The sequence below is a fragment of the Drosophila elegans genome, unplaced genomic scaffold (assembly GCF_018152505.1).
Source record: "Drosophila elegans isolate 14027-0461.03 unplaced genomic scaffold, ASM1815250v1 contig_538, whole genome shotgun sequence".
NCBI classification, from domain to species: domain Eukaryota; kingdom Metazoa; phylum Arthropoda; class Insecta; order Diptera; family Drosophilidae; genus Drosophila; species Drosophila elegans.
Window position 1 is genome coordinate 372,153 of NW_024545921.1, and position 17,551 is coordinate 389,703.

Below are 17,551 nucleotides of genomic sequence, written 5' to 3' on the forward strand. Positions count from 1 at the left end.
CTCTTAGAAGAATGGTTAGGGGTTTTGCTATTTTGGCGTAATCTTTTATGAACCGCCTATAATAACCTGTCATGCCCAAAAAGGAACGGAGATCTTTTAATGTTTTTGGGACTGGAAATTTTGTAATCGCTTTTATTTTATCTATGTTGGTTTTTACTCCATTTTCTGATATTGTGTACCCCAAGAAGTCTACTTCGTTTTTAAAAAAAATGGCATTTCTCTATTTGAACCCTCATATTTGCGTTTTGTAGCGTTGAAAATACTCTTTCCAAGTTTTTGCCGTGCTCCACTTCGTTTTTGCTAAAGACTATAATATCATCAACGTATACATAGCAAATTTTCCCTATGTATTCTCTCAATATGTCGTCTAACGCTCTTTGAAAAATGGAAGGGGAATTTTTCAAACCGAATGGGAGTCTCGTAAATTCATATTTTCCGCCATTTACCGCGAATGCTGTTTTTTCTATGTCTGTATCTTTCAGAGGTATTTGATGAAAACCGCTCTTAAGATCTAATACCGAAAAATATTTGTTGTCCCCGAGATACCGATCTGAGATAGTAACTTCATTAAGTTTCCTATAATCAATTACTAATCTGTACCTTTTTTCTTCGGACTGGCCGGACTTTTTCGGAACTACCCAGCCTGGTGCATTATATGGTGATCTTGAAGGTCTTATAATACCATCTCTTAGCATCTCAGTTATTTGTTTTTCTACCTCCTGTTTGAGTGATATTGGGTATGGGTAATGTTTTCCGTAAACTGGAGAATCTGATGAAGTTCTGATCTCACCTACTACTTTAGTTGTGTATGCTAACTTTGAATCGGGATCTGCGAAGAGGATTTTGTGGTTTTGTACGAGGAGTTTTATTATTGATTTTTGTGACTCGGTCATATGGCTGACTTGCGGTCCAATTGTATTTACTGCTTATGTCGCTAGTTGATGAATTTTAATTTTGCGTTTATTTCCGAGAATTAATATATAATTTTTTACATCTATTATTGCTCCTAGTCTTTTCATTGTGTCATTGCCCAAGATACCATGAAAGGTTTTCAGGGTGTCTAGTAAAAAGAATTTCATGGGTGTATCCGAAATATTAGCGAGCTTAAGTATTGCGTGTTGTGTTATTTTATTGTTACCACCGACTGAACTAACTGAAAAAGTGTTCTCATTTGGCTTTGGATTTGGTACTAATTGATTTTGAATATAATTTTGATTAGAGCCCGTGTCGATTAAGAATTTTAGAATTTTTCCGTTCCCCGTGGTTACTTTAAAGTAAGGTAGTGAGGAACGATTTATTCTAAAAAATAAAGTTCTGACATATCTATGTATTCTTGTTGTTCGTTATCGCTTTACCATACATATTCCTCCTGAAGTTCGTTAACGTTATTTTCTTCTGCCAACTGATAATACTCTTGTTCTGAACTTGATGAAGCTTCATCTGAATTTTGCTGCGCGTTACTTCCTGTCTCTGGTTGAATATGGAACTGTCTTGGCATCTTATTATTATTTGGGGCATTAGCGGTGCTGAGAGGTCTTTTCCCTGCATAATCATTATTTGCTGGTTTGTTCATATAATTTATATGACGTGATCGAACTGACTGATCTACGTCCATAGGTACCGGTTTCGGTTGTGGTCGTGGCGGAGGTTTTGGTATGCTATAGGGCGCTACTACACCAGATTGGTTTGTATAAGGTTGACTATAAGATTTGAATTGGTTAGTTTGAGTAATTAGGGGTTTTCCGGATTGGTTTAGGTTATGGTAGAGATGCGGATGGAAATTTTGTTTGACGGCTACCATCCGATATGGTTGTTGAGGTTTAGGTGGTAGCATGGGTGCCCTCCCTAAATACGGAGTTTTTGGTGTCTGGTTATTCCTAGCATTTTGATTCTCTAGCAGACTGCATAAATGTAGAGACAGCAATTGTGCCAGGTTTCCATTAAGTCCTCTGACAAAAGTGTCTAAGGCTTTTTCCCTATACATGGCTGTCAGAGATTGTATAGTTTCTTGTGAGGCATCTAAGCTGCCAATTTGGTTAAGAATTAGTGATAATTGTTGATAAACTGCCTGATAATATTCATCTATAGTATTGTTACCTTGGTTAAGAGCATATAGTTGATATTCTAAGGTCTTTAAGTCGCGCTTGTCGGCGAAATGTGCTGTTAGGCATTTTGAAATAGCTGTCCAGTCTAAGGGGGTATTATATGATTCTAATACTGCGTCCGCTTGACCAGTAATTTTGTTACGGATTGCTAAAAGAATTCCATAATATTTTGGTGAACCTATTCTGTTTTCATAGATTTTTAACACCCTCTCGACACTTTTCCTCCATGATGAATATTCACTTTTGTTTCCTGAAAAGTCTCTAAGTGTCCGAACAATGTCTGGTAATTTATCTAACTCACTAAGATTGTGCGTTAATTCTCTTTTAATTGTTTGGTCTGTATATTTGGAAAAATCTTTATTTGGATTAGGTATTTCCTTTACTAGGCTACTGAGATTTGTCTCTAAGATTGTTTTTATTTTTTCCTCAATGTCCCTCTCGGTCATGATTCGTGTGTTTATTTGTGTGGAACTGGCTGATGAGGGTCCGGTAAGATTCGCGAGTCTGTCTGCCAAATCTTGTTCGGTCATTTTGGGTATGGATATATGAGCAGCGAAAAGTTTAATTTAATTTTTTAATTTTAGTTATTCAGAATTCGGAAGTTGTCTTCTAAGAATTAGGGTGTGCGATTTTTTATTACCTTTGTAATTATTGTGTGGGAATTTTTATTTTCCCTATATTTTGGATTTTTTTCTTTTTAACTTACTAAAATATGTCTTCTACACTTTATATTTGGGTAAAACTTTTTCTTCTTTGAATATTTTTCGATTAAATATTTTTTATGTTTTTGTTAATAAACTGCTTAAAACTATTCTTACAGTAGTAACATATCTCGGCGTGCTCTCGTGATGACAGGCTCGGCAGATTCCGTTTTATCCCACTCTGCAACGATCTCTCCTGAGTGTGAGTTTACTAAGGGGCCTTCTCTGTACCTTAATTCACGTTCCCTTCGAACGGATACTAAAGGGATCACGGCGATAAAATTCGGCCTGATTATTCCACCGGGTACAAGTCCTGTTTTTTTTTTCAGGAGTGACAATTTGCGGCGTTTTTTAAACGGCACTTTTGCACTTCCGAATCTCGGTATTTTTGGTTTTTTACTTCTCACTGATTAGGCGGAGGTTTGAAACGAAACGTCAGAATTTTTTACTTTCTGAACTTCGCGCGACGCGGAACTTGTTATCCTTTCGCGGTTTTAATCAGGTCCCTGTTCGGGCGCCAGTTAAAAGATTGATTATAAAAAAATCAAACCTTTCTTTATTGAGTTGGATTAAGAACTAACTTACTTAGGTAAAACAATTGTTTTTATAGCTACGCGTCGCTCCATCGCTGCCGCCGTCTCTGCCGCTGTTGATGTTTCTGCTGACGTTCTTTCATATTATTGGTTGCTGCTCTTGGTCGCCGTCGCCGTTGGCCAAACTTAATTGTAATTGGCCAGTGCATTTTAATTATAGTTTTTGTTGTATGCACTAAGTTGAGTTCGATCAACTTTGGAAATTGGCTGTTCTGCATTCCCACGATCGCTGACCAAAAGGTGCAAGCTAAGTTCGTTAGAACTTTATTGAGAGCATTGCTTTGCTGTTAGTTGTGCAATTAATGCTCTCTTCTTCGGTTTGGGAAATTCTATTATTGAGGGCATTGCTTTGCTGTTTGTTGTGCAATCAATGCTTACTTATTTCCTCTGTCTGAGAAATTGTATTATTTTGGGTGTTAACTTATATATATATATATATAATTTAAAAATTATTTTATTCAAGATTAATATAAAAGTGTTTTACCTAATTTTTGTTTATAATAGGATTATAATTATTATTTATATTACACTAAGCTCTTTTATGCTTTTCTTGATCGCGTTTCTTGGCGCAGTTCTTCTCGAAATGAGTATCAGATGCGCAATAATTACAATATATAAGCTGCATGTATCCCTTTTTGCGGGGATCATTTCCAAACATTTTTTTAAGGGAATCCATAGTTAACGATCAGGTTGGGTCCACTAATTATTTTCTACTAAATCTTAAACGGATGTGTCACCATTACTATATATTTCATAATTAGAGTTTTCTAAGAATACAAAAAGCTTAAACAAATTATTTAATGAACATCGTAGTGGAATTTTTTTCTTATGTATTGTACAATTAGTGAAAAAATTGGGTAATTCAGTTAAACTTCTTCCAATATCTATATCGATTATGTGAGTTGATAAATATTTGGTTAAAAAGCTTTTCTTTGTTTCACCCCGAACAATAACTGTTTGATACTTGTTAAGTGGTGAAAGTATATCTTCAAGACATGTATACGGTATATCACCAGCTGACCAATCCAATCCATTTATATTTCGCTGATTTATGTATTGTTGCTTAAGAGTCTCATTATCCAATTCTTTGATATTAAACGGCGGCTTAAAATGAAAGAAATTAGGTGTCACAGCTCCAGCCGGCATGAATGCTAGTTCCTTAACAAAAACTTGTTTATTGTTTCCGAGTAAGTATTGAAAATCTACTATAATGCTTGAATTTCGACTTGGAGTGTTCATGATTGAATGAGTTTTTTAATCGACTGGGAGTGAGTTTGCAAGGGCTTCCGCCTTTATATACCCGCAAGACAATAACCAATTTTTTGTTTAAATAAAGTACTCTAACCCAATGGACATGTGTCTAACTAAACGAAATAAAACTTCCCGAAACACTCAGGACCATGGCGTAATTTTCGGATTCGAATATTATGTCGTTCATAACTTAAAGTTGAAATGTGGCTTGTCAACTTCCAGAAAATTTTCTCCCATGGTTTGGATGCAGCAAAGTAAAAATAATTTCGTGGGATTTGATAAAGACGAATGGATGCAACTGCTAACATTTAAGGAATTCAATTGAAGCTTGACCAGTATGACTTTTTGATGTCGGATTCAATTATTGATCACCCACGCATGTCTTCAATAAAGTGTACTTTTAGATTTAGGAAATCAGATAAGCAGTACGTTTTTGTAATTAATCAGTATGGTAACAAAATTGAGTTCGATTCGGAGTCATGGAGATCTTTGTTACGATTGGGTATATTTTTTACAACGTTTTTATGTTGGAATTCCATATTACGACAGCAAGTTAAATATCTTTATCATAATCATATTATTCCTAAGTATGCATCTTTGGAAAGATTAGATATTCAACTATCTGATTTAGATGGTTCCTACGATCCCGATGTACAAATAGATTTAACTCGGTTATGTTTTGAAATTTCAAAAAAAATGCGTGCTGAAATAAAAAGAGATGTACAGGTGTATAAGCAATCACTATTAACTAAGCAATCATTGTGTTCTAATAAAAAATAATACAAGCAAACCACCGCCTTAAGATGAGTAAACTACAAGTCGTTAATGAAATTCATAAGCCCGCTCGGAAAAACTTTAGACGCCTAAAACTTGTTCAAAAAGGGATAAATGATACGTGGCAAATTGATTTAGTCGAAATGATACCGTTTAGTAAAGAAAATGGAGGTTTTAGATATTTACTGACCGTTATTGATACGTTTTCCAAGTATGCGTTCGCTGAACCAGTTAAGACAAAGTCTGCTCCGGATGTAGCAGATGCAATGAAAACTGTTTTTATAAATAGTAAATGTACACCAAAAAACATTCATTCCGATCAGGGAAAGGAATTTTATAATTCCACTTTTGGGGAACTTATGAAAAAATATCATATAAATCACTATCATACATATACACATCTCAAGGCTTCTATATGTGAGCGATTTAATAGAAACTTCAAAAATCGTATGTGGGAAATGTTTAGTATTCAGGGTAAATACAAATGGATTCATAAAATCCAATTTCTTGTAGATCAATAAAATAATTCTTACCATCGAACTATAAAAATGAAACCTGTAGATGTATGCCCTAAAAATGAGAAGTTCATTTTTAAATCAGTTTATAATATTCCCAAAATATTTCCAAAACATAAATTTTCAGTAGGGGATTTCGTTGGAATAAGTAAATACAAGGGAGTATTTATGAAGGGCTATGAACCCAATTGGTCCACCGAAGTTTTTAAAGTTATAAAAGTTAAGTCAACAGACCCAGTAACTTACGATATAGAAGACTATATGAGTGTTCCTATTGAAGGGTCGTTTTATGAAGTGGAACTTCAAAAAGTAAAAGACAAAAATGCTTACCTGGTGGAGAAAATGCTTATAAAAAAAAAGAACAAAGTATTCGTAAAGTGGAGCGGTTTTGATTCCAGCCACAACTCATGGATATCTGTAAAACACTGAAAATAAATTTGGTTTCACTTTATTTACATTTTTTTTATTTGTATTTTATTTTATTTTTTTTACATTTTATTATTGTATTGTACAAGTATGGGAACACATTTTTTTTTATTATTAATTATTAGTTTGATCTCTGCTTAATATATGAGATATTTTAAAATGACCGTGGGCTAGTGTATTTACATTATCAGTTAAAATATATCTCTTATCATCCTTATAGTTAAGACTAATTTTATTTACAATTTCAGTATAAACAATGTGAGACCTACTACGAATAACTCGCTGTGCTCCATAAAATGTTTTTTTATGTCTAACACATTCGATATAATCTTCATGATTTAGTTTTTTAATAACTGATTTTTTTACACCTTTAATTTTTTTAATACATTCTATATCATTTCCTTCTCCCTCAACTAAACAAGAGTATGCCTTAGCCTTAAGCCCAGCAAAAGAAGTCATAATCTTACCGGCATGTTCGTGCTTCATTTTTCCAGGTTCTTTATTATTAGCCAGAACTATATTAAATTGGTTTTCTAGCTTATAGTCAGAGGTATCAAAGCGGTCGGGATTGTCCCTTATAGTTTGGTAAAAATCTTCTTTAGAAGATAATATAAATGAATCTGTATCCATATATATTATTTTCGTAGAAGGACTTTTAATTAATAGAAAGTTATAATAAAATTCATACATTAACCACTTTGATAATTCTAAAACAGTTACTCCTATATATATGGGCTTATCATACATAATTTTTGATGTTGTTGATTCAATAGCTGCTAAATCTGAGTCGAATATTTCAACGCTATGAAAATCATGCCTAGCTATGCGCTGCCTAAAACCTGGTGAATTTTGTCGCGATTGGTAATGCCTTACTAAAGCTACTTTTCGGCACTTGGCCACGTTTTCCATGGTCTTCCAGTAAAAAGCATTGTTCATAAGCTTAAAAAAGTTTTTCTCAAAATCATTTTCAGCAATTTTTCTCTGGTCTGTATTCAAATCAATAAAAGACAAGACTCTATGTATTTTTTTTACAATTAAACTCTGTTCTAAGCAAAGTTAGTTAGTCACTTTTATCAGTTAGGTCAGCAATCAACTTTCCTTGCTTACCCCCTGGCGGAACTTTATTTTCTGGACAGAAAGGCAGGTAGTTATGTAGGTCATGTCGATCGGAAGGGTACTCTAGATCAACTTCTAGCATATATCCTATATTACCATCAACAGATATATTTTTATAGTCAAAAGATTCTACTTCCTCTTTGTCTAAAAACTTAAACCCTGAAAGCGGTAAGGGCTGACTCATAGCCCATCCATATAAATTATTTGCATCGATATAACTTAGAAAATTTATTGGTTTTATGGGATCAAAGCTTTTTAAATATTTATTATTGGCTATGGAAATACGCTAAGTACATTGAGTTAACCCACCTCGTACTGCTCTTTTTAAAAAATTGTACATATCACCATCGCTTATTAGTTCTAATTGTACATTAGTAAATTTAAGCATTGCATCCCATGATATTGATGGTGCGGTAACATAATTTACGGGGTCCAACTTGTATATCTGTTGACAAATTTTTCAAAAATTTTCAAATACATCGGCCAAAATTAAAACATCACTTTCTAAATAAAGTTTTAAATAATCTTTTATGGTCTGACAGTTGAAAGATTCCCAAACTTTTAGTGCAAAATTATAATCGTCTACACTACATTTTTCGTCACTGAGAGAATTATAAAACCTATCAATACTAGGAAGTTGTGTCTCATTAAATTTCTCTGTGCTATCTATATAGTCATACGGGAACACATTCTTCCTCCTCATTTGCTTAAATTTTTCTACATCAAATTTTGTACTAAGAATTTTAAAATCTTTGTCTTCCATATAGCTCGCTAGTTTTTCCAAGCTTGAGTTTAAAAATCTAACTGAATCTATGTATCTAATTTTATATCTATTTGTGCTGTTAATATTTATTGTCTGCGTTAGTGCTATATATAGTTCTTTATTACATAGTATTGGACTTAATTCCCCCTCTAGTTTTGTAATGAACAAATGTAGATCGTATTTCGATAAGTTGTGAAAAACTACTGGGAAGAATGGATCACTTAACTTGTACTTAGGCTTACAATTCTTATGAATAGGACCTACGTATTGTCCAGTAAATTGGTTGTAGCATTTATCCAGATCGCCCGCATTTATTTCCATCTCACTCGGTTTCTTGGGGGTTGACCAATATATGTTGTACAGACTCGAAGTTTTTTGTTTCAGAGCTGTACAATTTTTGCATGCAATCATCACCTGAAATTTTGATAAATTTTAAATAAATAAATCATTTAAAAAAATCTAATAGTTAATTAATTTGTAATATAGTTTTTTCTATTTACCGTCGTATGTCCACAAGTCATTTTGACTAGGATTATATTTGTGTACAACATAAAATGATACTGCACAGGCAGTATGCTTCTGTACTTTTGTTGTTGACGAAGATGATGGTGAATTTAGGCATGTTCTGTAACTTTCCAGAACAGCCTCAATATCGGCATATATCACCACCGGAGGAGATAATTTCTTGTGGTATCCTTTAAACGACGTTTTTGTGTATATTATCGATACCCAATATATTTATGTGGTTTGGTCTTCTTTCTTTTGTTTGAACAGTTGGTCCAAAAATTTTTTCGCCAGCTTCATCAATTTCATAAATGTTTATGCTGAAGTCCGCATTATTTTTTTTTTTTAAAGTGTCGTACACCAAGTTTATCGATTGGAAATATAATTCCCGAAAAATTCAACGTTATTCCGTCATATATAATAATTTCATCATTGATGTTTTTTGGTTTTGTCATTTTTTCTCTTGAATATTTCCTTTGTTGTGGTGTTGAGAAACTAGCATTCTCATGCGCTTTATTTGCTATGGATGCTAGTATGCACCACTTAAAACAAAATACGTCAGTATTCTGAACGTTTATAAGCGCATTTCGGGTTCTTATTTTTTTTGGAGCCTGTATGTAACCGCTGGCAGGAATATTTTCAAGTTTTATAATGGTGGTTTCAAAATAGTCAAAATTTTGAGTTGCCCAGCCAAAATCTCTTTCTTGGAATTCACTGCTCAATATTAGTAAACATTCTATTGCAGAATTCAGCTCATTTACAATATCTTCATAAATGTATAAAGATTTGTATGCAGTTCTAAAATGCTTTATTGTGCTAACTGTCTCTCCGTCATCTCTTTGTTTTACATATGTACCATATACACTCAAATTAAATTTTATGGCTCGATAATCTATATACAATGCTTTATAATTTCAATTATATTTTTTTGACATTGTTGATAAAATTCATTTAAGTCTATCATATCTTTGACTGCACAATCAATTCGATATGATTTGACAGGAAACTTAGTCTCTGCTGTGAGCAAAATAATATTTACATTATTTTTAACTTCTCTGGTAGAAGCGTTTTTATGCTTGTCTGTCAACATATGTTGACGTTCCCTGGTTGACATATACTGTTCACCACAAGTAGGACATAAAAGTTCTATTCTTTGTTCAATACGACCTTTTTTGGGCTTACTGGACTGATGTTTCTCCTTATCCTCCTCCGCTCTCAATCGCTTTAGGGCATTAGCCGAAGTTGTAGGTTGATCCTCTGGAGCATTAGCCGGAATTTCCGGTATGTCATATAGGACATTATCTGGAGTTTTAGAGCGGTTTAATAGTTGATGAATTGATCGCTTTTGATGTTCTTTCAAGTTCCCTCCAGCCATTAAAACGTTGAAAGCATTTCGCGGTCCTTTACAGTTGCGGTAGTGGGCGTCAAATTCATGATTTTTTACAAGGGTAGAACATAAGTCGCACCTCTTTCTTTTCGTATTCGACATTAAAACGTCGAAGGCATTCCGAGGCATAGAACACTTGGCATAATGAGCTTCAAACTCACTAAGCTCAATATTTTTTTTATTGTTTTGTTTTTTTTGATAAATTGTATTATATATTTATATATTTTATATAATAATTTGTTATAAACAATGATTTTTTTTTCACAGATAGGGGTTTAAACCGTAACAAAATAAATCTTATTGGTACACGCGATATCTCGAACCGGTCCGGATGAAATTATATTTTCAGAATGCAGTACTGAGGCATTTGAAGAACTGATCCTGAGCAATTTGAGTGGTGTCATTTTTATAGTCTAGAATGTTTACTTAACAGTTTGTTTTACTCCTAGAACCAATCCGATTGGTTCTTGAATATAGAAACCCGCCCAGACACCTGTCTAATGGATATCAGAGGTCAAATCAATACAAGGATGGATAACAAGTTATCGGGTGATGAACGTGGTGTAGGAGGGTTCAGGTTGTAGGTAAATATTGATGGTGTATCAACCTTGTCCTTAGGTTAGGGTCAACACTTGCTTAAGATGTTGCATTGCAACCATGGACATTTCCCAAAGCCTTAAGCTGAAAGGAGCTGGAATATACAGGAGCGGGTTTTTAACGGTTTTATAATCAGTTGAATTTTTTCCAAATGCATTCACATACAAATTTCATAATCAGTGTACATGATATCCGATGGAACTCACTCGTTTTATTTGGTTTCTAAATATTCTCGCCAAATGTTCGGACCGATCCTTATCGTTTGAGAAAATGTACGAGCAAGTAAACACGCATACCCACGAACCCTAATATCAACCCCAACCCTCTTGTGCGTCCTGATGACTGCTTGTGCGCGAAGGTGTGAAAGTAAGAAAGGGTACGAGAAAGTGAACCATGTTCCCCATGCAGATATCAGGGTCGTCAGTAAAATCTCAGCCGCAGGAAGTGGCGTCCGGCCTTTTGATTTGGTGTGAAAACACCACCTTTCAAAGGCTTCCGAGAGACTCGTGGCTAAATTAGCTCCAAATTTCATGGACCATATAAAGTCGTGGCCTTCATCTCTCTCAATATAGTTCGGATACGCATCCCCGGAAAGGGGCGGTTAGCCAATATTGCAGATTTAAAAGCGTTCCATTCTACATCCTCTACAGTGAGTCCGAGGACGATGACCGCGAAGACGCAGAAACCCATGGCTTCCCGTTTTAGCCGAAGGAGACAGCATGACGACGCAAAGTATCAACGAGGGGTGATTATAAGAATAAACTATTGTTAGCTTTTAAGACTTGATTCACCGTTAGAAGATTTGTTAGCTGTTTTCCAACTTAAAGAACGTTTTGCATATACATTTATATAATTAAATTTCCGAACCATAAGTTTAATTAAAAACAAGAAAGAAAGCCAACTTCGGCAAGCCGAAGTTCATATACCCTTGCAGCTATTGCAAGAATTCAATACGTTTGAGAACAATAAAATTATGATTTACTTGCGTATATGTTGAAGATCATTGAAGCTATGATGATTTGCAGCTCAATTATTAGATGGTTATATTATATATTTTTGTTATTTCTATGAGATCTATGTGATATAGTCGTCCGATTTTGATGAAATTTAAACCGTAAATCGGAAGTATTTAACCATTATTAAATGTCGAAGAACTAAACAAAAAATTAAAAAACAGCATAGTTATAATTTTTTTCTTCATTTTTTTCCGATTGTTTCTACTGGAGCTATATGATATAGTCGTCCGATTTTGATGAAATTTGAAACGTAATTCTAAAATAATTAACCAATACTATTTGTCGAAGAACTAAGAAAAAAATTAAAAAACAGCAAAGTTATAATTTTGTTCTTCATTTTTTTCCGATTGTTTCTATTGGAGCTATATGCTATAGTCGTCCGATTTTGATGAAATTTAAACCGTAACACTGAAATATTTAACCACTGCTATATGTCGAAGAACTAAAAAAAAAAAATAAGAAACAGCAAAGTTATAATTTTTTTAAACTTATTTTTCCGATTGTTTCTATGGGAGCTATATGCTATAGTCGTCCGATCCGGCTCGTTCCGACTTATAAACTACCTGCAATAGACAACTTTTGGGAAAGTTTCATGCAGATAGCTTTAAAACTGAGAGACTAGTTTGCATAGAAACGGACGGACAGACGGACGGACAGACGGACGGACAGACGGGCATGGCTAGATCGACTCGTCTAGTGATGCTGATCAAGAATATATATACTTTATAGGGTCGGAAATGTCTCCTTCACTGCTTTGCAAACTTCTGACTGAAATTATAATACCCTCTGCAAGGGTATAAAAAAATCACTAAATTGTACAGTCGACAACCAGCTATTATCTCGTCGATAGAGACTTTTGCTTCGATTCCTTTGATAACAGCTTGTCATCCTTGGCTACTTTGAACTTGAGAGATGAAGTAATTTTTTTTTGATGTCGTCATTTTTTTTTTTAACTTATCGATTCCTTTATCTGTGCATCTATCTATGCATCTTCATGCAAAAAAGTTAACATTTTTCAGATTGTAACTTTAGGTTATATTTCCTACATTTTTTAAAAACATCAGTTACGTTTTTGAGCATATGTTTTTCGGAACAACCAATGACTATGAAGTCATCCATATCAAGGAATGCTTGCGAAGGCTTAAGTCCAGAGAAAGCGTTAGTCATCATTCTCTGAAAGGAATGGTAATCGCGTGAAGCGATATGAACCATGTTTTAAGGAAATACAGAAATCGACCATGCCATTGAATCCCTTATGTGATAGTAAAGACTCAAATGAAGATTTTGAACCAGACCGCAGAAGATTGAGAACATCAGACTCATAACAGGGGAATCTAATTCAATAGATATTGACAATTAGCTTATTTTTATTTCGATTTCATACATACACAAAAACAATGAACTCATCATTCCATTTCATTTCATATTTCGTTTAATTTTAACTTTTCTTGTTTCATTCAAATTAAAGAAAACCAAAAACCACATATTTGTGCTTGTGTGGTGGAATTTTTAATTTGTAATTTGAAATTTATTAGCAAAGCGCGGCAAGTTAAAAAACCTATAATTATAGCGCTAGTCACAACAGGTCATTCATAAAATATTAATATTAATCTAATCCCTAATAACTAATTCATCATTTCATTAAGAAACTACAAGTTAAAACTGTGAATTTAGTTATTTAATGCATTATTAATTAATGAAAATGAATCAGAACAACTATTGAAAATTATTATTATTATTGTTATTATTAATATAAATTCTAATATTTTTTCTGCCTATATATGTCTTTTTAATTTTTGGTAGATTGTTCCACAGCAAACAAGCGGTTATAAAAATTGTCTGTCTGAATTTAAACCTTGGAGGCAAAAAATTATTTGTCCTTTGGGAAATGGCATAAGTAAACTTCTTGAATTAATATGGAGTTCCATAGTAGCACTAACCATACAACATATATACTGGTCATTTCACACGACGCATTTGGACACAAAAAAACGGACCGCGGAAGGTCCACCGTTCTCACAGCAGCAGGTCCATGCACTTCGTGTGCGTTCGGGTTTTTTACTCTCTCATTCTTATTCTCATTTTTATGCTCGCGCACTCATTGCACGAGTTCAGTCGTTCAGTCGCATAGAGGCGCTTTTTGAAGAAGGCTGTCCTGCGCTTGAATTCGTCTTTGTGTGTATGCGTGATCATGCATTCTTTTTTAATTGTCTTTAAACAAGTAATAAATAATAAAATACTTTTTATATTTTTGAAAATGTAAATGGAACAATTATAAAAATCCACATTTTTTTAATGATAATAATTTATTTTAATGATTATAATTTTAGATTTTAATTGTACCAATATCTTGAATTTTAACGAATTGTTTAAAGACAATTAAAATAACACTGCGAATCATTAAAAAATAAATCAACCAAAGATCACTAAACATAACATTTAAAACAAGTGTCCTAAAAGCCCGCTCCCCTTAAAAGCAATCGTCGGTAGGGTATGCAGGCACCAACCGCTCGCAAAACATCGACAAGAATTGATTTAGTTTGAAGTTTTCTCAACCACTGAAGAGCAGTCGGTGTTTCAAGTGACACGACTGCGATATGCCCTGCTCCCATCTCTGTGGACTGATTTCTATAAATTCGAATACATATATATATGTAAAACATTTTACTGCTACCACTGATTTGAATTTGTAAACAAAAATAAAATGTATGCTGAAATATTAAAAAATATATTATAACATATAATATTAATATTTATATCATAACCCAATAGTAAATACGCCCATATTCTTAGGGTACCAAGTTTGAAAAGTGGCAAAAGACAAAATATTCTTGATGCGCCGAAATGAAATTAACGCACACATGCTCCCGTGTATGAGAATGCATGATCACGCATACATACAAAGACGAATTCAAGCGCAGGACAGCCTTCTTCAAAAAGCGCCTCTCTGCGACTGAACGACTGAACTCGTGCAATGAGTGCGCGAGCATAAAAATGAGAATAAGAATGAGAGAGTAAAAAACCCGAACGCACACGAAGTGCATGGACCTGCTGCTGTGAGAACGGTGGACCTTCCGCGGTCCGTTTTTTTGTGTCCAAATGCGTCGTATGAAATGACCAGTCTATATGTTGTATGGTTAGTGATAGTAGTTATAATAGTAGTTATAATTTTGTGCATGTATACACGAGTACTGAGATCAATCCATTGACTTAAATTTATGCCGAGAATCTAATTACACAAATGTGATACATGGTCCAAGCGACTAAGGCTAAACTCATATCTGACGATATCATTACAACAACCACTATTTTTCGCATATCTTGTGAATCACAATGCCCAAACACTTCCACTCACATTGTCGGAACAAGGATAGTCTTATACTTTCAGGTAAAAATGATTCATGTTGACAGTTGGCGTAATAGACCATAAGTTCGACCTGTTGCCTTGAAGACATTTTTACTCAGACAGAGTTTTATTAAAAGGTAAAACCAAGATTCACTGCGTGTTCTTCATAACTTAGGGCAGTGTTATTTGAAACTAGACACTGCAACTGGTTTGCCTTAAAAGGCTTTTTTGCGATCACTATGTACTTTCAGACCATTGCCAGTGACCCAGATATTAATAACAGAAAGAACACTATTATTAACAGAGGTACAATCGTTCACTTGGGACAACGGTTTTCTAATATAAAATTGGACGTCATCAGCGTATACATCGACGGCACAGTTAGACAAAACACTTGGTAAATCGTTCACATACATGGAGAACAAAACTGGAAATATTAACCCCCAATACTACCGCTTGCTGTCTTTTAGAAATATAAGATTGAGGTAGTTTTACTGCAGAGCCTGTGAAATTAAAGATGTTTTTTAATTTTGTGGTCAAGATTTCATGGTTGAAACAAGTTCAAACAAGAAAGGAAGCAAACTTCGGAAATCCGAAAACTATAGATGGGTGACCAGTAGCACGTTCTAGTTCTAGTTCATCATATTTTATATTCTTAAAATCTCTAAGCGTATAGGACTCAACATTAAACACAATGGAAATATCATACGTCAGAAATATAAGGTCATGTTTAGAAAAGGCTGGTACAGGTAGTTGGTCGTATATCAAAGAGTTATTAAAGTCATTTACAAAAAAACATCAATATCACAGTTTCTACTAAAGTGTGTCGGTAAAGAATCGTATACTGGCATAAGCTCCAAGGCCTCCATTCTATCACTCAAATGCTTTTCTTTAATTAAATTGATGTTTAAATCCTCGGGAGGAATAATGTCCGTGTAGTTCCCAGTTACGTCAGATATGGCCACTAATAAGGATTCGTAGTCGGTTTCTGTTGACTGCAGCCCCAGTTTCAGTTTCGCTTGCAGGTTTCGGGAAGAGTGAAGTGAGAGTGGAAGAGTGAGGTGTCCGGCTTAAAGTTATTGAGGGAGCGCCAACAGTTTATCCATTCGCTCAAATTGAAAATAACTCCAACGGACGTGAGCCAAGATTCCGCGAGTAAAGACATCGTTCTATTACGAGCTTCTCATTCACTACGCCGCTGCAGTTGTGTCGGAGCCCAACATGCGAAAGTTTAGTTGCTGTTTTGTCTCGGCAGGTTTTCTCGGACATTATCAAACCTGAGAAAAATAATCGGCTCAACCGTAGATTTCTAAGTTTTCCGTGCTCGGTATATATCGCGGATTCTGGACGGCGGAGAAAGTTTATGTGAAAATCACATTTGATTGAACCGCGCTCGAAATACCAGAAAAATTTGCAGCTCAATTATTAGATAGTTATTTTATATATTTTTATTATTTCTATGGGAGCTATGTGATATAGTCGTCCGATTTTGATGACCATAACCATTACAAAATGTCGAAGAACTAAACAAAAAATTTAAAAACAGCAAAGTTATAATTTTTTTCTTCATTTTTTCCGATTGTTTCTATTGGAGCTATACGATATTGTCGTCCGATTTTGATGAAATTTAAACCAGAATTCAGAAATATTTAACCATTACTAAATGTCGAAGAACTAAACAAAAAATTATAAAACAGCAAAGTTATAATTTTTTTTCATTTATTTTTCCGATTGTTCCTATGGGAGCTATATGCTGTAGTCGTCCGATCCTGCGGGACAAAATTAACCAAAAACATTCCATCTTGTGCAACAATATCGCAAAAATTACCCCTTGCAGAGGATATTATAATTTCAGTTAGAAATTTGCAACGCAGTGAAGGATACATTTCCGACCCTATAAAGTATATATATTCTTGATCAGCATCACTAGGAGAGTCGATCTAGCCATGCCCGTCTGTCCGTCCGTCTGTCCGTCCGTTTCTACGCAAATTAGTCTCTCAGTTTTAAAGCTATCTGCATGAAACTTTCCCAAAAATTGTCTTCCTGTTGCACTCGATTCTAGCCGGATCGGACGACAATAGCATAGGAACAATCGAGAAAAAAAATGAAAAACATTTATAACTTTGATGTTTTTAAAATTATTTTTAGTGCATCAAAATGTATAAACGATTATATACTTCCCTGAAGGCTAAATTTCATGAAAATCGGACGACTATATCATATGGCTTCCATAATCGGAATACTAAAATAAATAAATTTAAAAAAATGTTAATTATGTATTATTTGAATTTTTAAAAAAAAATCTGTGGAAATAGGTATAATTTACGAGCTCATTGAAGCGCAGCTGAAGTGAGCGGACGTGTTTCGCGCGAGCTCCGGTAAAAGTTGAAAAAGGTGAATGTTTTTAAAGACAAATGGAAAAATGTACGACCAAAAAAAATATATATATATATATAT